A 24,165-nucleotide genomic window follows, 5' to 3' on the forward strand; every position below is an offset into this window, starting at 1 on the left:
CAGCAACTTGGGGCTTTCAGTCATCACCGTTCTGGTGTTGTTTCCATGCCAGTACCTCAAGATCAACCTCATTCTTTTTTTGTGGCCAATGGTATGCCACAGTGTGGACATATTATAGTTTGTCTTGCCATTCCCTCTTGACTAAAACTTAAGTTGCTTCCGTCTTGACAATGTTGTCTTCACCCTGAGAACTCCCTTCCCACCTTGGGAACATCTGGGAAGTTGCCATATGCCGTATCGTTTGCTCCCGTGGAGTCTCATGCTTGGTTGAACGTTTTTCCGGGGTGCAGTGTTTACTTCAACGATCCTAACGTCCTGGGTTTTGGCAGCTGTGGGGAGAATGTCAGGTGAAGAAGGCCGCGAGGACAGAATCAGGCACTGGGAGATGGGTTTGGGGTCCAGGCAAGGCCCTGCCTTGCCGTGTCACCTTGGGCAATCACTTAGCCTCTCACCCTCAAGTTTTTCTTTGCAAACTACAGATGTCACTCCTACCTTCTTCACCTACCCCACGGGGTAGCTGTGTGTCCTGAGACATAGTGTAGGAAAGTGCTTGAGATGGAAACCACGGATGTTCCCTGTCAGGGTACAAGGCTCGAACTCCCCTCCTCCAGGCCCCCCTGCAGTGAGGACACGGGGATTGGGGCCAGCTAGTCCGCTGTCTCCCTGCACTCCCCATCCCTTGTTCTGACCCATGGCTCACACTCAGTTTCCCTGAGTGACAGGGCTACCCCAGACCAAGGACTGTCTGGCCCTGTGCTTTTGGGTAGTCTTTTCCCTGGGGCTAATTTGCTATGGGATTTGGGACTCCTTCATCCTAGAAGACTGAATAGTTCTTGGAAATGGATTGATGTGTCCCTTGGTTGGAGGACTGGTAGCTGGCCCTTCCCTCTTCTCTGACTCCAGATCAAAGAGATAATGTGTGCCAATGTCACCGCCCCACAGGGCAGGGTGACAAGCTAGGGAATGGACCTCTGTCCCTCTCTTCTTGCAAGTTCTCAAAACTGGCGTTCTCTGGAAAGCTTCTCTCGCAGTAAAGCACAGCTGATATTTCTTGAGTGCTTCCTCTCTGCCAGCCGCTTCCAAGTCCTTCCCATACACTGCTTCATTACATCCTCTCAAGAACACTCTTGTTCCTATTTCTGTCTCCATCGTACAGGCAGGGAAAGAGGCCCAGAGGGTTTAAGCCTTTGTCCCAGGTCATAGTTAAAAAGAGTCAGGGTTAGGATTCAAAGCTCATTGTCTCCGACAGCAAGGGCCGTGTGCTTGGCCACTAGGCTGTACTCCCATCTGGCTCCCCTGCCATGCCTGACGGCACTCTGCCAGACTTTGGTTTCATATGGTTCTTTGTGATTTGACCCACAGTAACTGCTACCTGTGCATGCCTTGTTTCCTTGAAAGGAGTGAGAGTGGTGAAAGAAATGAAGTTGTGTCTTCTTCTTTTTCTCCCCCCAGAGTGACTGGGACAGAGTTGTGTATACAGTTGGAGCTTAGCAAATGCCGGTTTCTTGTGAAAATCCCCCTGGGGCACTGTTGGCAGGCCCTGCATACCAAAAAGGCGGATTGGCCCTTTATGGAAGTTATCAGGAAGATGAATAAGGCTTGAAATACAAGACCCTGGCGGGGCTGACTCAGACCTCACAGAATGGCTCGCCCAGCCTTTGAAGAGCAGAGAGCTATTTACATCCTACTAATGGACCTCACTGGCTGCAAGCAGTCAGAGCCTGTATAAATACCCTGGCCTAAGGCCACAGAGCGAGTGAGGACAGGGACAGGGAGAGCCGCTTCACTCCTTAGTATGGCATTCATAGGCTGAGAAGCTCTGAAGGTGAGGGTTCTAGTTTGGTGGGAAGCCACATGCGGCAGGCCTGTGCGTGGTTGCAGAATGGTTTTTAGTTGTCTGTGTGGTATGTACAAGACTCTCCCTGCATGAGATTCTTTGCATAAATAAATGGTGACCAGCTGTTAGGGCTTGTTTCAAATATAAGTCTGGGAGGGAGAAGGTCAGACTCCCATGAAAGGCAAAATGTTACAATGATAGTCCAGCCCAGTCTGGCACACATCTGCCTAGAGACACTCACAGACTGGAAGCACTGGCTGGGATCTATCCCCAGGGCTGGGCTAGAGGGTCTGATAGTCTCTTTAAGTGCCCGCCACCAGTAGAGCTCCGCTCACCCAGGGAGCTGTGGTTTTTGTTGTTGTTGTTGTTTGTTTGTTTTTTCAGTAGGGAACACATGAGACCGGGCTCCTGTTGGGGGTCTGTTTGGTGGAGCTCGCATAGTGCCAGTGACTTCTTCTCTCTTAACGGATGCCTTCCCCCATCCCCTGCCGCTCTCCTTGCCGCATAGCAGACTTTGAGACGGTACAGGTTGGCTGGGAAGGGAAAGGTCTCCTTCCTTAGGGCGCAGCCCCCAGCCTGTGCATGGTGGTCATGGCCCACCAGCTGTTTGTGATGCCTTGATTTGGGAGTAGCTGGTGACAAGTAAGGCAGAAAGTCACCCTCAGTCTGGCTGATTCTCCAGTGCCATTCTTTGCCTGCTGCCGGTGCAAAGCCACCATGGCAGTCTGGTCTGCCCCCAGCCAGGCTCTCGGAGGGAGGCAGTGTCCTGTCCTGCTTGTACCCCTCCTCTCCCCCCCCCCACCCCCCCCACCCCCAAACAGGGAAGTCTGTCACTCTCCTCAGACATTTTGGATTATTATTGTTACTGCTTTTCTTTTTTTGTTTTTTTCCTCTGTGAACTCATTCATTCATTCACCCACCCATTCTGAAAAGATTTAGTTTGTATCTGCAGCATGCCAGGCCCTGGGAATACAGGGGTAAGCCCGACAGACATGGTCCCGAGTCACTGGAACTGACATTTCACTGGAAGGGGGAGAGCGGTCGGACAAAACAGAAGAGATGGAAAGAATGGCAAGTTGGAGAGAGTGCTGCTGAAGAAACAAAGGGGAGAGGCAGCAACAGAAGAAAGTCTACATAGAGTGGCTTTTCTGAGGAGGTGAATGTGCTGAGGCCTAAAGACTGAGAAAGAATCCGTCAAGTGAAGAATAGGGGAAAGAGAGACTGGCATATGCAAAGGTCTTGGGGTGGGGCAGAGCTTGGTTCCCTTGTTGCCTGAAAACCATCAGCGTGGCTGGCAGTGTAGTGAGTGAAAGCAAGCTGAGAATATTCATACGGGGTGGCAGGCCCTGTGGCAGGCTGGTGTGGAGAGGAGTTGCACAGGTTCAGATAAGGCAAGGAGGTTTCACGGGAGTCGGGTGTGCGGTGCACCGACAGTGTTGCTTTCTGAACATCTGGTATATTCATTCTAAGCGTTTACTGGGAGCCTAGTGCTTGCCAGGCCTGGTGCCGAGTGCTGAGGCAGATTAAACTTAGGACATATCTCTTGGAAGCAAAGAGGAACCCACGGGGATCTGTACTTTGGGTGACATGGTGAGAGCAGGAAGCAGAGCAGCAGTAGGGGCTGTGGCTTCCGTGAACTCTCTGTGAAAAGCCTTCCCAGAAGGCACCACTCCTTTCCACCAATCCCCCTTCTCCCTGCCAGCCTGAGCTTGGGGTTTGTTTGGGTTCTTGCTGCCAGGGTGGCTAAGTGCCACCCAGACCTTGTGGAGTGTGAGCCCTGGGGACACTGCCCTTGGGAGGAGAGGGCGGTCTGCATTAAGGCACAGAGGCCTCAGCCCTACCTGCAGATGTGGTAGGGCAAACAGCACTTATTGTTTTGTTTTTTTTTGATTTTTAGAAAATGTTTATTATTTATTTTTTAGAGAGAGAGAGAAAGAGATAGAGTGTGCAAACAGGGGACGGACACAGAGAGAGAGAGACATAGAATCTGAAGCAGGCTCCAGGCTCTGAGCTGTCAGCACGGAGCCCGACACGGGGATCAAACCCACGAACTGAAGTCAGCCGCCTAACCGACTGAGCCACCCAGGCGCCCTGACAAACAGCACTTCTTAAAGCTGTAGTGCACTGGGTGCTTGTCACTTCTCCTCCGTGTAGGTGGAGAAATTGAGCCCTGGCGAGAAAGTCACAGTTTCTTGACTAGCTGAGAATTCTCTTCTCGATTTCTTGTTTGAAAAGTACTCAAAGAAATCGATGCCTTTATCCGCACAGCTCGCGGATCTACCTTTGGTGCTGCGAAGATGGCTGACTATTCCTGAGAGCGTCCAGCAGCTGTGTCCTGGAGAACCCTGGGGTTGTGCATCCTGCGACCTTTATTCCCGAGGAAGGAAGTTATGTCTGTCCTGAGAGGCTCTGCACCCTCGTAGTTTTGGAGGGATCATTTCTTTCCTTAGTTTCTTTGCTTTCCTTGCAGGTTTGTGGGAGGTGTTTCTAGCTTTTACCATGCTACCTCTGGGTGGCGCTGTGGAGAACATTGTCAGTGCTTAGGTAGCTTTGGAATGTGGGCTTTCAGTGGGAGACACGAGGGTGTAGTGAGGAGGATGTGGCCTCCAGAGCCATGTGGCCCGGCTTCTAGCTGTTTGGCTTTGGAGAAATGGCTTCACTTCCCCGAGCCTTGGGTCCATCAGGGGAGAAGGGAGAGAGTCGGACAGTCATTCCTGGAGCGGTGACGACTCCTTGCTCGTCAGGTGCTTGCTGTTGAACAACTTCCCTGCATATGCCAGTGATTCCAAACTTGAGTGGGCCTCACAGCCACTTGGAGGGTGTGTGCGCAAGCCCCACCTCAGAGGTTCCCATTCAGTAGGTCTAAGGTGGGGCCTGAGAATCTGCCTTTTTAACATGTTCCCAGGTGATCCTTAATGATCTTGGCCCCAGGTCCCCCCTTCGAGAATGACTGCATGGAGCTTATTTAATTCAGTCATCATGGCAACCCCTTCAACCTGCCATTCTTGTAATTGTCACTTGGCTGTTCAGGAAATTAAGGATCGGAGCAGGAAGTAACTTGCCCCGGGTCACACAGACACGAGGTGCTGAAGGTGCGATTTGAATCCAGGGCTGTGCTGTGCAAAGCCGTTGTTAATAGATTCTGTGTAAGGATAGTTGTGAGCCCTGATGTGGTCACTGCCGGGCAGGGCTGAAATTCTCAGTAAATGCTGCCTCTGGTCCCTGTACCTCTTGAGACCCAAACTGGATCTTTATACAAGATGACAATTGACACTAAATGGTTTTTGTTACTGTTTTGTGGTAAAAACAGAAAAGTTGGATGAGAAAATCCAGACTTGGGAGGCTCGGGAGCAGGACGGGGGCTGACCCGTCACAGTGTTGTTGGCCTCCATGGCCAGGAGGGGCCGCAGACTCATTTGTGTAGCCTCCACTCGGTATTCTATAGTCCCTACAGCAAGGGGGCTCCCAGCCGGGGCTCAGAGAGGTCTGGGAGCTCCCTCCCTCCTCTGACCATGGGGCTGTGTGAAAGGGCTTCCTTTTTAATGTGGAAATTGGTTTGATGCAAGCTAGCCCAGCCTAGCAGCCTTTCCAGTTTCTCTGCCTCTCCCGGTGCCCTTGAGGACAAATTGTCCATGCTGTGAGTCCCCCAAGCCTGTATAAATAGCATGGGTGCTGTCACGGAGGGCTGAGCTCCAGGGAAGCAATGGGCACCTTAATGCTGGGCCTTATAGGGAGGGAGCTGGACAGTGGAGAGAAGGCAGGGCAGGCCTGGCAGGGGAACAAGCAGGAGCAAAGGGTCAGAGGGTGGAAATGCAAACAGCCTGCTTGAGGTGTAGCTTTAGGCTTCTTCCTATGCTCCAGTCCTATGTCTGCAGCAATGGTTCCCTATGGAAGCTTACCTTCTCCTCTGGCCAGACCATAGGCAGCTTGACTACAAACTTGAGGCTTTATTAGGATTGTCTCCTGCTGAGATAAGGGGCTAGGGCTGCAGGGTTCCAGGAGGGGCCGGTCTCCTCCCCCAGTCTCAGCCTGCTCTTGGGGCTTCCTAGGAGCATGTTGGCTTTCTTTCTCGATTCTCAGTCCAAACGTTTGTGCTAGGTCTCCCTGTGAATTCTCTGGAAGCTGAGTTATCACGGGGACTTGAGGTAGTCCGTTCTTTGCCTGCCCCATTCCACCCCACCCCACACCCTTATTTTTTTGCTGGCAAGAAGGAGTAGGTTCTGGGGAGTCGTGCTCTCACATCCAGCTCCCCCAGCCTGGAGCAGGCCCTGACTAAGCTGGTACCTTCATCTCAGTGAGCTCAATCCTAAACTCTCTGGGTCTTAGCTGGATTAAGGGCCTAGATTGTTGCTGAGGAGGAAGGAGGTACCTCAGTAATTGCTGTTTAAATCTACCTAACAATAGCCACATGTGGAGCCAGATTTGAGGGTTATTAACTATGAGCACCATTCTTCCCCCAAACATGCCTTTGTTTGCAGAGCTGGGCAACCTGGGGAGGGGGAGAGAAAATGCTGCAGAGTCAGAAAGGGGCTTCAGAGGCCCTGTCTCCAGGAAGGAACACATGCTTGGTTCATGGCGAAGCCTGGTGACCAGTGTCCCAGCCCTGGCCTGGGCAAGCCGCTTTCTGGGGGCCCCTTGCTCACAGCCCATGGATGGACTGTGTCTGACTGTAAGCTCTGAAGTCCATGCGTGGGGAGCTGCTGTAGCAAAGCCAGTCCCTGCTGCTGTTTTAGACAGTCTTGTCACCCTGCAGCAGCCACCGACAGTCTCAGGGTGACACAGAGGGAAGGACAGGGTACAGTGCAGGGCCATCCCTAAGCCGGCCCCTCTGCAACTAGTGGGGTACATGGCTACATGCATTTCAGCTTTTTCCTGGTGCCCTTTTCCCACACTAGAGAGTAAAGGGCAAAAAAGTGTGATTTGAAGGCATGCCATTGGCTTCAAACTCCGGATGGCTCAGTTTCCCTGCTCTGCGCTGTATGGCCTGTGTGCAGACTTTGGGTGGCATGGGCTCCTTGTGACCAGTTGCTTTTTTGGAGACCTAAGGTGGGCTCATGTGTGTGCGTATCTGTGTGATGGGGAACTGGGTCAGGGAAAGGCCTGGAATAAGGGTGGAGCTGCCTGTCAAGGGGGTGTTGGGTTCCTCCGTGGCTCTCTTGTCTGGGTGCCACGCTTCCCCTGAGGCTTGGGCCTCTGGAAGCAAAGGTCCAGCAGGCTCTAGGGCCCTGGAGGCAGGGTAGCAGGTGTTGGCTGGGGCAGAGGCCACGCGAAGTCTGGGCGCTCTGGAAGGGCTCACGCTCACCAGCCCCCGCTCTGGGGAGCCCCAGAGTCCAGGGCAGACCTTCCCTTCGGAGGTTTTCTCTCCTGCCGCTCATCAGGCAAGGTAAACGTTGTCAACCATGGAGAACAGAGTGTAAAGTCCTGCAAAGGGGTGCCTTTGCAGGTGACGGATCCTTTGATTTTTGCTTTAAATTATGGATTTAAGTGACTCTGTAAACTAGGTTACTAGAAGTTAATTTTTAGAAAGGAACCTCGAATATAATAAAGACAAATGACAGGGAAATTACATTATTTACATTATATGATAGATCAAGAACATAGGTATGTTCTTATGAAGAAGTATAGATTTCTTGGGAGGATGGGAGGCAGTTATCAACCCTCCCATAATGCTGGGGGTAGCCAGGGGTCACTGGGGGCAGCCGGGGCCAAATGGCTACAGTGTTTCTGAAAGACACTTTGGCAAACATTAAAATATGTGCACTTGAAAATAGGTACAATGCTTTATCTTTTGTCTGTAAAGGGCTCTGTTTCTTACAATGTTTTTCTCCCATTTTTTTTTTTTTTCTGGTAGCGAGCAGCAAATTTTCCTTCTGTGGGTACAGTTATCTAATATATTTGTTACGACACTTATTATGTTTATATATTTACATTATAGTCGTCCCGAAATGCTGTTACACATAGTGTCTACCCTGCTTGGGGTCCACATCACCAAGGTCAAGAGGCCTGTTTCCAAGAGCCCTGTAATACCACCTGTTCTCAGGATCAAAGGCAAGAGAGAGGGGTAGGGGGAGCAATAGGAAAAGTAGATGAAGGGGATCAAGACGTACAGACTTCTAGTTATAAGATAAATAAATCGTGGCAATGGTAAAGTACAGCATAAGGAATACAGTCAGTAACATTGTATAAATTTAGTGTAGTGACAGATGATAACTGTACTTATGTGGTGAGCCCTGAATTACGTATATAAATGTTGAATCACTCTGTCGTACACTGAAACCCATACAGTATTGTATGTCAGCCGTACTTGAGGAGAAAAAAAAAGAGTGGGGATAGGATAGAAGATGAGGGAGCAGAGAAGTGGGCTTTGGTGTCTGTCAGAGATTCAAATCCCAGGAAGGAATGTGGGCAAAGCCTCTGACGCTGCACCAGCACAAGGGGAGGACTTGGTGAATGGAGCAATTGTTCCCGGGTGTGTAGGGTTCCTGTGACTGGGGCTTAGTCACCTGGGCCCGGCGAGCGGCGGCTATTGATCAGGTCCGGTCCCTGCTTCTTGGTGCGCCTGCCTTCCAGGCATCCCCACGGGACAGCAGTCTACCCCCAATCTCACAGACCTCAGGGGAAGGAGTGCCCAGACTCCTGCTTACTAATGCATTCCATCGTCAACCCCTCAGAGCCAGGAAGTCCTCCTGTGTGTCTACACTTAATCCCCCTCACCAGATATGAAGCTTATTTTCTTTCGCTCTTTCTTTAGGGGGAAAAGACTGAGATTCTGCTCAGGCAAGACATCTGACTTGCGCAGCAAGCGGCTCTATGTTGCAATCTCCCTATGAAATCACTTCGTAAGGAGATCCAGGAGGAGGAAGTGAGAGGGGCTGAGGAGCGAGGGGTAACATCCCCGGATTCGTCCTTTAACGGCTATTGGAAGGGACGACATCGCTGTACGTGCTCATATCTGCCCTTGGGACTTATATCCTCAGTGGCGTGCTCCAGGTCTCCATGTGGCCATTTCAGAGGAATTGGAGATACACTCTGACCCTGCTCCTCCAGCACACCGCCTTGCACCTCCTCCAGGGCTCCCGAGCTCAGGGCACGCGTCTCTGTCCATCTGTTCACACAACCGGGCCCCTGGGAGGCACCCTCTGGCACACCCCGTCTCCTGCCCCTGGGGCGATCCAGCCTGAAGTCTTGTTACTTTGATGTCCTACAGCCCTTGACTCTGTCCACTTCTGCCCATCTTCACAGCTGCCCCCTAGTCCAGTTGCCTTTGTCCCCTCCCCAGCTGCAGCAACATCCTAGCCATCCACCCACTTTTATCTTGCCCCCCCCCCCCCCCCCCCCCGCCGTTGGACCATTCTCCATGCAGGGCCCAGAGCCAGCTCTGCCAAACACAGACTGACTCTTGTACTTGCCTGCTTTAGCCTTCCAGTGGCAGCTCATTGTCCTTTGTATAAAGACCAACTCTTTTGTGTGACCTACGATCCCTTATCTGTGGTCATGATGCCCCTTGCCCTCTGCTTCCCAGGCGCTTTGGCCACCTTCTCCCATTTCCTCAAACATACTACTTTTTCTCCTACTCCAGGGCCCTGACACACGCTCTCACCTTTTCCTGGACTCCTTTCTGCTCTACCCGAGTCTACCAGGTAAATTGTCCCCTTAGATGTCAACTCAGTGGTTACTTCTGGCAAAATTTCCCCTGACCCTCAGACTAGCTCCTGTGTTGTTACAAAAATCTCTCCTAGGAGCCTCTGTACTACCCCCTGGTTAATCCTCCGAAACTTGATTTCAGCTCAGGTCGTGATCTCGCAGTTCATGGGTTCGAGTCCCGCGTGCGTGGATAGCGTGGAGCCTGCTTGGATTTCTCTCTCTCTCTCTCTCTGCCCCTCCCCTACCTCTCTCAAAAATAGATTACCAAAAACCCCGCCACTGCCACTACCAGCCAAAGCTCTCCTAGGCCAGAATTCCTTTCCTGTGGCGTCCCTAGCTGAGTTTGCAAAGAGGCATTCATGAGCGTGTCCGTTTGATTGACAGCTGTCTCAACAGCCCCGCACACTGTAAGCTCTAGGACAGAGGAGTCCTGTTGGTTTTGTTGGGCATTTGACCCGGTGTCTAGTGTGAAGTTGGGCATGCAGTAGGCACGCCTGTGGATGAGTATTTATGTCTCAGTTTTGACAAGGACGAGGACTTTCCCAGCCTCCCCTTTGGGGATTGTCTTAGAGCCCATGCCTAATTCCCCTGGCATCCTTTCTCTGGTCGTGCTCCTTTCTCACCACCTGGGTCACCTTTGGGGCAGGGGGTTCAGTGTTGAGACCAGACATGAGCCATTCACCCGATGCCTTATGTAGAGCAGTTGTCAAACCCTGACCTACAGTAGCTTTGTGCTTTTGCGTGGCTGGTGTGCCGTCCATGGATGGTCTTTGCAAATGGGATTATACGCAATTGCTTGTGGAAGGGCTCTTGTTTTTTTAGAGGAACCCTGTGATAAAGAAAAAAACCAATCCTTTGGTAAAGCAAATGATGACCAGCTAATTTGTCCCTCCTCTGACTTCAGGTTAGTGTATGTACTGAAAGAACTTTGTCGGCCATCTTTTAGAGAAATGAGTGGCATCAGCTGGCCAGAAAATCCTTGAGGGAGTGAGGTCAAGGGGCCCTGGTGATGATGAGGTCTTCTTACTCACCTGGTTCTGCCTCTCAGTCTCAGAAGTGAGGCAAAGGGCATTTGGTATTTCCCATAAATAAATTGTCACTGTTTCCAAACTTTCCATTGGGTTGAAGAGCTAATTCTGTGCATCCTCTCCCACCGCCAACAGACCCTCTCTTTCTCAGCCCCTTTGCAGCCCTAGGGGGTCAGCATGGATGGGGGAAGATACCACCTCGATGGTCCAGGTGGTCTCCTGGGAAGGTTGGCCTGGGTTTTCATCCCAGTTTTGTCACTGGCTCTCTGTGTAAGCTGAATCGTGACTTCATCTTCTGAACTCAGTCTCCTGCCCGATACATCTCTTACAGGTGTGTGGGGCTCACTCAAAGGTAGTGTTCAAATCCAGGAAAGCCTGAGGGTTGAAATATACCAGTTAGCAAATTCTAATCTTCTAGTATGATTTTCAAATGCTTGATCTTCTCGGGTTTTTTGTTTTTTTTTTTTTTTGAGAGAGACTGGGAGGTAGTGGGGGAGGGGCAGAGAGAAAGAGGAAGACAGAGAATCCCAAGCAGGCTCCATAGCTGTCAGCGCAGAGCCTGACACAGGGCTCAAACCCATGCGCTGCGAGATCATGACCTGAGCCAAAACCAGGAGTCGGACGCTCAACCGACCGAGCCACTGAGCTGCACCTATATCTTCTGTTCTAATGTGTAACCTTCGTGCATAGGTTCCCCTTACTTCCCTGGGCCTTAGTTTGCCCATCTGTGAAACAAGATGGGTTGATTCTGGGTTGGCACGGAGGAGAATTAAATTCTCTCTCTCTCTTTCCTTCCCCAGCAAAGGCAGACATCCCTAATGAACTCCCAAGAATGCAGTCCTTCTCAGAAGAACAATCGGATAACCTGCCAGGACTAAGCTACCCAGGTTTGGTTCAGGGCTGAAGCTGTTTGCCAGTCATGGAGAGTAAATGCTCACAAATCATCTGGGAGGTACGGACAAGAGAAGCAAGGTCCGGGGAAGCTGACTTGCCTAAGACTTGGGAGGTAAGGGCATCTATGAACTGACAGCTGGCTTTTAAAAGATTGTTTGGGTGGATTCTCATGTTAGGAACATACTGAGCAGGTCTAACCCCAGGCCAGAGTGGGCCATTCGTGTGTTCCAAAGGCATCAGCTTTCTTTCCTGCCCGTCCCCCCCCCACCCCCACCCCCACCCCGGGGCCCTTGACTTTGTCCTCTGATAAAGGTCATTGTGTTTGTGTCCTTTTGTCTACCTGCTTCCCCTCCTGGGGTGAGCACAGTAGACCCCGACAAGGATGCTGCCAGTTCTTGCCAAAACAGATCCGTGGCCATGGCCATGGCCCTTCCTGGGGCCTGGGGCCTGGGGCCTGAGAGCTTTCTCTGGAACAAGGATTTGGGGCTGTGTGTCCTAGGATGTGTCAGCCTTTAGAAGCAAGCTGATTTCCCATCTTTGGAGAAGTCTTTCTGCTCAGAAGTGCTCCACGCAGAGTTATTTGGGGGGCAGGGAGGAGGATGGGGAGAATGTGCTGCCTCTCCGTGTGCATCCAGAAGTTTGAGTGTTTCTGGGCGCTCCTCACCTCACTTTCTTCATTGTTGGGTGGCTCCGGAAGGAAGGGTCTGCCAGGTGGGGCCTGAGCTGAGATCTGGAGTGAGGAGCCAAGTAGGCAGTGCGGCATTTGGTTTGGGCTTCCTAGCTCTGTAGAGTGGTTGCTGGGGGGTCTGCCTCCCCGTTCAGACCAAGGGTGGGAGGTCCCACGGGAGAGGCACAGGTCCTCTCTGGAGTCTGTCCCTTCTCGTCCCTTTCTCTATTTTATTCTTTCCACTTTCCTTAAGAAATTGATGTAATGAAGACGGTCAGACCCCAGTATGCGACTTCCATACTCCAGATCTAGATTCCCCTCCCCCACTCCACAGGCATGTCCCAGGGGCCACGTGCCCCTGCTTGCGAATCTGGGCATCTCAAACAGGCGCTTGGCTCTGACCTGGTTATTTAACAAATTCATTTGGGGGCGAACTCAGAGATGAGGATCGGAGGAGAGAAAGAATTGTCTTTTCTTAACTGTCCCCAGGACGCCTTGAGCAGGCTTGGAGGATTCTCGCTAATCTAATCCCTGTCAGAAAAGGAACGATAAAACAATTCAGGCTTTAGAAGCCAAATCCCCTTCCTGCGCTTGCACTGTTTCTGTATCTCTCCCTTCCCATCTCCCCCCGTCTGCAATGAAGCCGAGGTGCCTTTCTCGGTGAGGGTTTCAGTGGATAAAGGATTTCATACTTCGCTCTTTCATTTTTCATATTTAAATTTGCTTTGCTCTCCGGTTTGACTTTCCACTGACCCTTGAAGAATTGGCGTATTTCAAGGAGGGGGAAGAGATCTCATTATAGGAAATGAGAAAAATGGAGCAGAGTTTTAAAACTTTTAATGACTAAAACACAGTGTTCCAAATCGGTATTGCATCGGAGTTGAAGTCACTGTTTGGTTACAAGTCTTTTAGGCCTAAACGGGGTTGATGACATCTGTTTAATTTTAGATGTCTGGAATACATTCTGAAAATAATGAAATCCAAATGTATGACCAAATTAGAGAACAATTTTATCTGCGACAAAGAAGTTTTTAAAATAAGAGCAAACATTTCGACCAAACAAAGTTTTAAAAGACCCATCAAACCTTTGGTCATCTTGCCTTGACTTTTCCCAGTGGATATCCACGGTTGAGAGAACTTTCCTTTCCTTTTTGTGTGAATCAGACATTATTATGTAATTTTATACCCATTTTCCTATCCTTTCTCTGGGCGTGCGCCCTGCTCGGTGCTGCCAGCCCTGGAGAGACCTTATTTAGGGGAGTGAGGAACCTTTCCCCGGAAATCTCTCTTGGTGAAGCAAAGGGCTCAGGTCACAGACACTGAAGGGCCACTTGTTAGCTGTTCCCTAATAAGCTGAGCAACCTGGGAGGGGCCCCAGGGAAAACTGAGAAGTGTAAAGGCCTTGCTGATGGAGGAGGGTCCTACACTGGTCGTGTGCTGTGTGACTGGGGCAGATCCCTGACCCTCTCTGGGCTTCACTTCTTCCATCTGTGTGAGCAGCTCAGGATTCTGGGAGCCTTGTTGTGCTGGCTTCTCTGCTGGTAGGTTCTGTTGTGGTGAGAACCCCCTCCTGTTGGGAGGTGTTCTGGATAGTTCTTCTCCCACTTCCTAGGAGCCCAGCACCTAGGCCGATAGGGAGACTGCCCATGTGAGTCTCCTTGTGGGCAGACAGACACCCCCATGTCTACTCTTTGCTGCCGGGGTAGATCCAGTGTGTAGACAACTCCTCCATCCTTGGCAAGACTTTCATGTATAGACAGTAAGTGAATTATGGTCACAGTTTTACCTGAAGTCTTAAAATACTTGGCTGCTTGGCAAGGTCATTCTGCCTTTCCTGGGTGTTTGCACCTTCCGAACATCTGTAGACTCTTATCTCCCTGCTTTGTCCCCTTGCTCCAGGGTCAGCTCAAGTCCTCTCCTGAGAACAAGCCCCTTGTCTCTTGAGTTCCCCCAGTGCCTCTGCCCAGTGCTGTTGGGCCAGGGTCAGCTTCCTGGACCATCGTCTACACATTTCACTCATGGCTTGGGCTTGTCTTGCTTCCCAAAGACAGGAGAAGGTTTCCCAAGTGTTTGCCTTTGACCTGTGACCACAGAAAAGCCTGGAAATGGGGATTATAAGCCTGTGGTGCTTGGGCTTAAAGGCCTGGGGTGCAGCTTGGGCTTAGTGAAGGCTCTGGGCCCGCTGCCGTCTGTGGAAACGAGCAGGTTGAGATGTTGGCTGCTGTAGGCAGATGACAGATGGACAGATAATGCTCAGGTGAATCCCGGCCTGTCCAGAATGTTGGGCTGGGTCTGTACCTTTTGTCCGTTGGCCCCTTGCTTGTGCCATCTGGCTCCTTCTCAGGACTTGATTTTGTGGTCAGTGTCCCCCCTCACCCCTTAGGAGGCATCATTGCCTGTGATCTGGGCACGATCGAAGGTTGGTGTGATGGCAGGTATATTTGCTACATTCCTGGGAACTCTCAGAGCCCCCATGGTCAAAAGGCATGTACTCTGTTACCTCAAGGACAGTGGGCTGAAATCAGCAAGAAGGAATTCTGGAGGGGACAGAGCCGCCCCTCTGATGACAGGTAATTGGTAAGAAACGTGAGGTGGGAATTTCATTTAGGTCTGGGGGCTGGTGGACAGAGAGCATGGCGCCCTGGGCTGGGAGTCAAGAGACCTGGCCCCTGCTCCACGTGACCGTGAGTGGGCCACGTGCCTTGCTGGGCCTCAGCTCAAACTCTGTACAATGTGAAGTCGATACCAACCTGATAGGCTCACGGGGGAGCCCAGATAATAAATTAGAGTTGAAAATAATGATAAAGATGGCATTTCATGAAGGCCCAGACAAGCGTGAGGTGTTTTCAGTCGTGTTGGTACTAGTAGAGATTTATAAGGAGTAGTGAGATGATGATAAGTTCATCCTTACTGTTGTTGTTGTTGTTGTTGTTGTTGTTGTTGTTGTTGTTGTTGTTGTTTTTAACCCATTCGGGACGTTGGGGTTCCAAGAATGTGGAAGTAGGAGCCAGGCCTTTGGATTTCCTGGTTTCTTGTACCTAACTCTCTGTGTGGCTTTGGGCAAGTCCTGCCTGTCTTTGGGTCTTAGTGGCCCCGTCTGTAAAGAGAGGTCTGTAGTTCCCATTCTTCTTTCTCCACCGGGCCACTCACAAGGTGGCAGGGTGGCATGAGCCAGCGATTTTGCAGCCTGGAAGCACCGTGGGGGTGGGTTGGGCTGGCATTGATCGCAGCAGTTGATGGAAAGGGCATCCAGGCCAAGATATCTTGATGCAAATCCAAGGCCCAGTGCTGGCCTTGGGGACTGTTCTGAGCTGGACGTTCCGCTGTGGCCCAGGTGTACCCTGTCAAGTAACTAGGCTGTGGGGCTCAACCCCTCACTCTGTCTGGAGTGAGGGGCTGAGTGGACCAGAGGTTTGTCAGTGTGGCTGTAATTACAGCTCGTGCTGGGGAGGCATTACGCGTAGCTTAGTGTTCTCACCATGGCGTAGTGAGTTCACAGCATCAAGGTTGGGTCTGGCTACTTGGTAGACTGAAGGCATAAGGAGGCATAGGCACATTTTGCCAGATGCGAATCAGAAGGCAGCCCTGGGGGCCAGGCGTGGTGCTCTTTCATTGTTTGGTTTTGTTGTAACAGACTTTAGTTTTCTGAGCAGTTTTATGTTCACATCAGATTTGAGCGGAAGATCCAGAGAGCTCCCCCATACCACCCACACCCCCCAGAGGCATAGTCTCCCCTATTATCCACCTCCCTGATCAGGGTGGGACCTTTGTGACAACTGATGAACGTTCACTGACCCATGATGATCACCCAAAGTCCACAGTTGGCATTAGGGTTCACTCTTGGTGTTGTCCATTCTCTGGGTTTGGACAAACCTATGATAACACGTATCCTCCGTTATCATATTGTATAGAGTACTTTCAGCTCCCTAAAAAGCCTCTGTGGTGTTCACCTCTGCCCCCCACGTGCAATTGATCTTACTGTCTTGGGAGAGGTGAAAGGCCCTTGGCTGTAACATATGGGCCCTGCCTGTGTGACTCCAGAGCTGGTGCTTCTGAGCATAAGGCTGCCGGCTTGGCGGGTAGTCCCCAGGCCCAGGGCAGGTGTGGCCCAGAGCAGCTCGGGCAGGGGAGAGGTAGAACGTTGGCCCGGGCTGTGATTCTTTCTCCCCTTCTCTGTCACCCATTAACTCTGACATAATAAGGACATTGATCGCCACCATATGGACGCTGGGCCTCATGGGAAAGGCCAGGGTCTTGGGGGAGGTTGGGTGGGTGGTGGGCGGAGAGATGAGGAGATGGGAAGAGGCAATCCTTCACATCATGGTGACTGAGCATCAGGTCTGCACCAGGCACTGTGCTAAATGCTGGAGATACTGCAGTAAGCATGACAGATGAAGTCCCTGGCTCCCAGGGCTCATATTCTGGTGAGGGACACAGCACACACATATATAAATAAATACGAAAGTTGTCAGTTGTGACAAATACACTGTAGAACATTAAAATTGGGTGATGTGATGGTGAACTCTTTTAAACTGGGTGGTTAGGGACAGTGTCCCCGAGGAGGGGACAGTTGAGTGGAGATCTGTGTAACAAGGGGTCAGCTGTGAGAAAATCAGGGAAAAGCATTACAGGCAGATGAACCCACAAGTGCAAAGGGTTGGAATAATCCTGGTGTGTTGAAGATGTAGCATGGACAATGCAGTTGGACTTAGGAATCAAGAAGAGAGCGGTAAATGAGGGTACAGGCGAGGGAGAGTGTAGACCTTATGGGGCTATACAGGGTAATGTCTGGGAGTTTGGATACGATTCCAAGTAAAATGGGAAGCTCCGGTGGTGATAGTGGTGGTGTGATTGGATTTGTGTTCTAAAAAGATCCCTCTGACCACAGAACGGACCGTGGATTTCAGGGAGCTAAAGTGAAGACAGGAGATTGGTTAGGCTAGTACAGGAGTGCAGGCACAAAAGGATGGTGCTGTAGGCTAGCAGGGCGCTGTGTGGGCAGAGAAGTGGGGCATCAGGGTATGTTTTGGAGGTAGAGGTACTAGGATTTTCCGATGGGTTGGCACTCCATCGAGGCGTTGTCCAAGCCGAGGATTACTCCCAATTCCGCTCCTTCCCTCAGCCCCACAGCCATTCCTGAGATGGGGAGAGGAGGAAGAGCAGGCTCAGGTGAGAGGCAGTTGGGGGTGTGGCTTGGGACTTGGTAAGTTCGAGAGCCCTATCACTCATATAAGTGCCAGTGTCAAGGTGGCTGTTGTGAGCGTGGAGCCACGAGGAGGGTCGGGCTGGGAATCGATACCCACTGTCGCTGGCTTGGTGGTGGCATTTACAATCAGAGACCGGGAGGAGGTGGTCGGCAGAGGAGAGGAGAAAAGGGGGTATGGGGGGAACCGGCCAGCAGGGGTGCCTGGGAAGGTACAGCCAGGGGCGTGTGGCATTCTGGAAGTCAGGAGGAAAGAAAGACTTGGGGGAATGGCTGATGTCAGGTGGGGACGCAGTGATGAATCCTGCCCGGGCAGGGCAGAGAAGACAGGGTGCCATGGATGACGATGTGCCAGGCATGTCCCCATGGATAGGCCACACAGCTCTTGGGTCGTTTTGCCAAAATATGAAGTGGAAAAATGGGGTGGCAGCTTGAAGGGGATGTATGAGTCAAGGCAGCATTTTCGAGACACAGGAGACATTCCAGCAAATTTGTATGCTGTATGGTGATGCGGATGGGAGAAGCGGGTGGTCCTTAGGGGAGAGGGGACACTGATAGGAACCACATCCCTGCCAGGGTTTGGGAGGTGGGACTTGGTGTGCAAAAGCAGGAGTGGGTGGTGAATAAGAGCAAGTGTACTTTCTTCAGGCCCAGTCACTGTAGGGAAGGCAGAGAGTGTGGAGTCGGTGGAAGAATCCCTATGGTTCTCTGACCCCCAGATGTCTGTGCCCAGACCAGACCTCTCTCCTCAACCTTTTGATTCCCCATCTGCCTCCTGATGTCTCCAGCAAAATGCCTCCGAGAATACTTGTCCTTTCCCCCTGGGGCATCCTGCTTTACCCCCTTTTATGGCCTTCCATGTTTCAGCCCATTCTCCTCCAGCCTCTTATCTCCTTCCTCCAGGGAGCCTCCGGGATTACCTTAGTCCACAGTGCTTTTTCCCCCGATTGGGCTGCTGGGGCCCTCAAGATCCAGGACCCAGATACACCTCTGGTCACTAGGCCTCCAGAGACCTGGGAGAGATGTACTTTCATCACCCCTGGGAGGGATGCTGCCTTGTCATGTCTTGGGTGCCATTGTTGTGAAGTCCTCTGCAGCTAGGGAGCAGGCCTTTGGTTTGTGGAGAGAGAAGAGATTGAGGGTTTGGGTTCCAGAGTCTCACTCCCCTGGGTTCAAATTAGAGGTCCTTGCTAGTTTTACAACCTTTGGCAGCTTTTTAGAAGCCTCTCTGACCTCAGTTTCCTCATCTGTAAGGTCAGGTTAATAGGACTTACCTCCCTGGTGTTTGATGCTGGTTAATTGAGCTGACACACATAAACGGTGCCTGGCACATTATCAGCACTCAACCAATAGCATCATCATAATGATTAATATGTTATTTTTTTCCCTACTATTTCTTCAGTGGGACCTTAGGGAAGTCACTTGACCTTCCCATGCCTCAGTTTCTTCATCTGAAAACTGGAGATAGTCACGGTGTCCTCCTTAGGGGGCCATTGAATTTAATGAGCCGAAATGTGCAAAGAGTTTAATCCAACAGCTGGCACATAGTAGGTGTTCAAGAAGAAGAGCTTGCTGCTGGTGACGATGGTGGTGGTGGTAATTATCCCTCTGCATTCCCATGTCCCCTGCTGAACCCCCGCTGGAGCTGTGGAGCTGGTTGCCTGGGGGGTCCTGTCCCCTCTGCCATGCTCAGGCCAAGGTGCCCCCCACCCCCACGCCTGCTCCCCCAAGGCTCAGCTGTTCACGCTTGGCTTTTCACCCTTCCCCATGAACCCATTCATCTCTGAGTCTCTGTAAGGTTACAAGGCTTTGAAAATTAATTTAAAAAAATTATACTCTTCTGACCCTTTAAACTTGATTTTAAACCTTCTTAGTGCTGTAATGAAGCCCAGGCTATTTGGGGCATTTTGAAGGAGTGTGGCTGACAGTGCCTTTTTAATTTACATAGAAACCTGGGAACACACATGGACCCAAATATGTATCTGTATAATTAAGGATAAAAATCATAATCCCCTAAGCGAGCTCTGCTAGTGAGCATCAGGTTTAATAGGGATTATGAGGAGGAATTAAAGTTGCCCAAGGGGTGCACTGAGAGACTTCAAACACCTTTTGGAAAACAAATTAACGTGCTTTTCAGAAATCATTTTCCAAGGGCGGCAGAGGGTTTTCCTCGGGCTTCCCTGTTTTCTTTTGAGATGTATTTTTAACACTTGTATAAACAGTTTGGGCCCTTGATATGGGGCTTCCTGTGCTCCTTTCATTAGTTGGTGTCTCAGCAAGAATTCGGCTCATTATCCGGGGCATTTTGATTTCCCTGGCCGCTGTTGCTGGTGCTGCTGCTGCTGGGCCCAGCCTGGGGCCATCCTATTTTCTTTACTATTGCCTAGTGGTATGGAACCAGTTGGTTTGTGGCTTGGCTTGTTTCTCTGTCTTCCCACCCCAGCCCGGCTTCCCAGAGGTGTTCTCAGTTCCCTGGAGGACAGGACTTCTCAGGCAGGGGGCAGTGGCTGGGAGGTGGGAGGCTGGACCTACCTCAGGATCATCTGAGAAGTTGGCCGAATCGGCCTTCATCACCCAGGCTCCACTGGCCCCTTTGTTTATTTCCCCTTCCCCTTCCCTCAGGTGCATCTGCAGTGGACTATGTGGCCTCTACAGGTACTGAGTTCCCCATCACTGGAGGTGTTCAAGCGCTATCCTGGCTTAGGTTATGAGGGTATCTGTGCCCAGCTATAGAGCAGACCTGGATGGTCCTTAAAGTCCCTTGTAAATCTGAGATTCTGTAATTTACACTTTACACATGGACTTGGGCAGGGCTCTGCTGAACCTTTACAGCAACAAGTGTACACAGCACTGGGCTCTGAACAGTCACTGTTGGTGACCCCCCGTTCTGCTGTCCTTGCTTGGGGCGAAGGAGAATATGGTGTTCTCGTCTCTTCTGGAGGTTTCAGATTTATGCTCAGTTACAGGATTTCCTTTAGAAATTTGATCCTGTAGGGCCTCAGAACAAAAATTCCAAATGGGGTCTACCTAGGTTCCCTTTTAAAGCTCACTTTCTTCCTTTGCAAAACGGGAGTGATAAATGATAATAGCTAACACGTATTAAGTGCTTCCTGTGTGCCTGACATTGCTTACAAGCACTTGTTTGCTTATAACTACTTAGGCAGAGGTAGTATTATTGTCCCCACTCTCTAGAGCAGGACACTGAGACTCAGGGGGGTTAGTAACTTAGTCAAGGCCACAACTAGTAAGTGATGAATAATCACTTCCAATTATTCTAATTAGAACTATTCTAATTTTAATTATTAGAATAGCATCTAATAATCAGCCTCTGGGGGTCTGCTGAGCCCTTCACAGGAAAGTGGAGGTGCTGCCTTGACCTACCCCAAGTAGAAAGCCAAGTGGTCATTGTCCAGCCATGGGTCTTGACCTCCTGAGAAGGCTCACATTAGTGCCTCTCAACTTGGTCAGTACCTTGGCTAGACCCAGCAGGGGCCAAGTGGTGAGTGTGACATTGCCTTTGCCACAGAGGGCAGAGCTCCTGTGAGCTGGCCAGCTGGCAGCATCTGGGCTGGGCTGGTGGGCGTACATCTTCTAGAGGTTTTTCTCGGCTTTGCAAATGGGTTGGAAGTTGGAGGTGAGCTCTTTGCAGCTGATTCACGGTGGGTTCACATGAGGCCATGTGCCCACAAGTTGCTTTTACTTCCTGTTACTGTTGGTCAGGTGCCTGTGAGGCAAGAAGGAGGGAGCTTTTTTATCTTGAAGAGGGGCTCTTAGAAAAGGAGGGAGCAGGGGCTCCTGGGTGGCTTAGTCGGTTAAGTGTCCGACTTTGGCTCAGGTCATGATCTCACGGTTTGTGAGTTCGAGCCCCGTGTTGGGCTCTGTGCTGATAGCTCAGACACCGGAGCCTGCTTCAGATTCTGTGTCTCCCTCTCTCTCTTCGCCCCTCCCCTGCTTGTGCCCCCCCACTCTTTCTCTGTCAAAAACACATAAATAAACCATATATATATATATATATATATATGTATATATAGATGTATATACATACACACATAAAGAAAGGTAGGGAGCATATATTTCCCTGATCTGGAGGTGTGGACACGGAGAGGACTTGGCTGGAGTGCTCATGTAATCCTGCTTCCCATTGGAACTGTGTGTAAATCATCATCCACCCTCTGTGCCCACCCCTGGCCACCCCGGCTGCCTGCTCTGCCCTCACAGGGGTCTCTGGTCTCTTGTCTTGTGTCAGAGAGCTATGGTCACCAGGAGCGGGCGGCTAAAAGTCAACAGGAGATTTCTGCTGGGTTCACAGGTCTGGCTTCACCAAGGAGGTAGGATTTAGATTGAACCTTAAGGCACTGGTGAATTTCTGGCAGCAGGGAATAGGGCACTGTTGTTTCTGAGCACATCCATAGAGCATGCGCCATGCTAAGCTTTCAACATCCATGCTGTTATTTCATGCTCATGATGGCCCAGTGCTACGTTTTGCCTTTTATTGGTGATGGAACAGAAAGGGGAGATGACTTGGCCAGGTCCTACAACTGGATCGGAACTCAGGATAAAAGCATGCCCCTGCTCACTCCCCTAGCAGCTGGGGGAAAGCGTGAGCTATGGCAAGAAGGCCTGGGAGGACCTGTGGAGGTCCTCCACCTGGGCAACCAGCCGGATGGGAAGGGTGGGAGGGCGGAGGTGGCACAGTGTGAGGCTGGTGCTGCTGGTGGTGGTGGCTATGTATGTCCAGAATGTCAAAGTCCTCAGTGGTATGCTGGGACTGTTTACCAACCAGGTCTCTGGAGGGGTGGGGGGAAAGGAAAGAAAAGGAGCAAGCAGAAGGCCCTGATGTGAGGTGTTTGCTGATGCCCATGGTATGAATGTTTCCACCTTGGCCAGCTTCGAGTTACCAGTGTGATGGCAGTGAGCACTGAGTTCTCCTCAGCCATCAGGAGCTGCCCTCAGCACTTGCAGTGGCCGCATGTCCATGGTGCTGGTGTTTGGGGTTTATCTGGGAGACAGTAAGAGAGGAGATGACTCTGTCAGAGGTTTTTATCAAAATGCAACTCTGAGGGTTGTCTAGTGGTGGGAAAAGAGGCTGGAGAAGATGGCCACCTGGGGGAGGCCAGTGCCGACCCCTGGAGCTGGAGGGGCCGGGACCTAGGGCAGGCAGTGGGTGGGGTCCCTGGAAAGGAAGGGCCAGATCCATTTGGTGTAGCTGATGTCTTTGCTTCTGTCGGAAACCTCGTGGGTCTCTCGCTCCAAACATGTGTGTCTCCGTGGGAGGCTTTTGGAGGCAGTGAGACCTCAGCACCCCATCTCCCTTTTCCCCTCCGAGGTCAGGCTGGGCTGTGAGCAGTTTCACACGGGAGTGCTGGGCCTTCTTCTACACGGTCCAGTCCAGTGATTTAACAGCAGCAGCAACAACATTCCCCCAAGACATGACCTGGGAATTTTCATTTGGGAAAAAAATATGGTCTTGGAACTAAACCCAGTTGGGGAGTTCAGGGCCAAAGGGCACATCAGAGTTTGTGCTCAGCTGTGACAGAGGCCCGCTGAGCTGCTGGGACCTCGTTGGGCCTGGGGAGGGATCCACAAAGGCCTTCTGCCCTGACCCGTGTGGTCAAGGAGACCGAGGCCAGGGGAGTGTGGCCAGACAGGCAGAGCAGCGCTGGCCCAGAACCAGCAGTCAAGGCTTCCTGAGGGAAAGTGGTTCTAGCTGAACTTTGAAGTGTGGGCAGCATCTGGAAGTGAAGGGGCCCTTCGGGCAGTGTCTGAGGGTATGTTTGTGGCAATCATCCGCGCCTTACTTGTCAGATCTGTTCCCTGCCTGGCTCTGTACACAGGGGCTGGCCCCGCAAACTACAATTCCCAGGTCTCCTTGGCAATGGGTTCTGGTTAGGTCTGGCCCATTGGATGCACCGACAGGAGAATGGAGGGGCAGGAGGAGGGGAGAGGAAGGGGCACTTCTTCCCCCCCCGCCCCTCTCTGGCTTGGGAATCCAGCAGCAGTGTCTCCTCTGTGGCTCTGATGTCACTGTCTCACGTCTCCTCACAGTCTGGCTTCCTCAGCCTGACGAGGCCTCCTCCCCAACAGCCCTGGCTTCTGGGCTCTGGAAGCGCTTCCTCCTAGTTTTCCTCCAGCCCTGGGGTTGGTGCTGGCTTTCTCTTGCTACTGCTGGTCTTTGCATCACCTCACTGTCCCCTGCTCGTCTTGCAGCTCTGTAACCAGGTCACTGTGATGGCTTACTGGGCCTTGGCTGTGGGCTTTGCTGCCTTGACTGGCTCCTGACTGATCTCTGGGAAGGGACAAGGGGGCAGGAGCAGCCTCCCGGTGGGTGGGGTGTGTATCTTCCCCTCATCTTGCTCTTGGGTCAGACAGCCAAATCTGATGCCCAGCAACCTTCCAACTCAGCCTCTGCCTGTCTGGGCCCCCGACCCCTGAGCTTTCAGGGACTTCCAAACCTGATTCCAAGGCCACTGTCTGCTGGAGGCCTGGTGCCTGGCTCCAGAGGCCTGTTACCATGTGGTTCCCTCATTCATGGAGTCAGAGCTACATACTGACTGGCTGGCTTTCATTCTTGCCCGACCCCCCTTGCTGACCCTGCCCTGACCTGCTCAGGTCGGAGGGACCTCGGACCTCTGGCCCAGGTCCCCCATTCTGTAGCTCCTCAGGAGCCCATATCTCAGGGGGAAGAAAGGGTGAGGCTGGAATTCTGTCTTGTGAAGGGGAAACACCTGCCCAGGGTTACGCAGCAGGGACAGGAGGCTCAGCCGTGGTAGACTTTCAGGCCACAGCGTGTCCCCCGGGGCTTCCAGGGAACAAAGCTGGGAAATCGCAGTCTAGTCCCTGCTTGCATTTCATGTGAAGATACGGGGGTCTGAGAGGAGCAAGAACTTTGCCA

The 24,165-nt window shown here is 51.6% G+C and overlaps 1 long non-coding RNA gene across 1 annotated transcript in view; it reads left to right on the forward strand.

Moving 5' to 3' along the window:
- LOC102960025 overlaps positions 1 to 24,165 on the forward strand; it is a 72,585-nt gene that overhangs the window by 42,735 nt on the left and 5,685 nt on the right. The window contains exons 2-4 of the long non-coding RNA XR_006216928.1: positions 8,589 to 8,775; positions 9,417 to 9,477; positions 11,310 to 11,515. This is a non-coding gene — a long non-coding RNA (uncharacterized LOC102960025). The remainder of the gene's footprint in view (positions 1 to 8,588; positions 8,776 to 9,416; positions 9,478 to 11,309; positions 11,516 to 24,165) is intronic.

The sequence above is a fragment of the Panthera tigris genome, chromosome A1, assembly GCF_018350195.1.
Source record: "Panthera tigris isolate Pti1 chromosome A1, P.tigris_Pti1_mat1.1, whole genome shotgun sequence".
Classification (NCBI taxonomy): domain Eukaryota; kingdom Metazoa; phylum Chordata; class Mammalia; order Carnivora; family Felidae; genus Panthera; species Panthera tigris.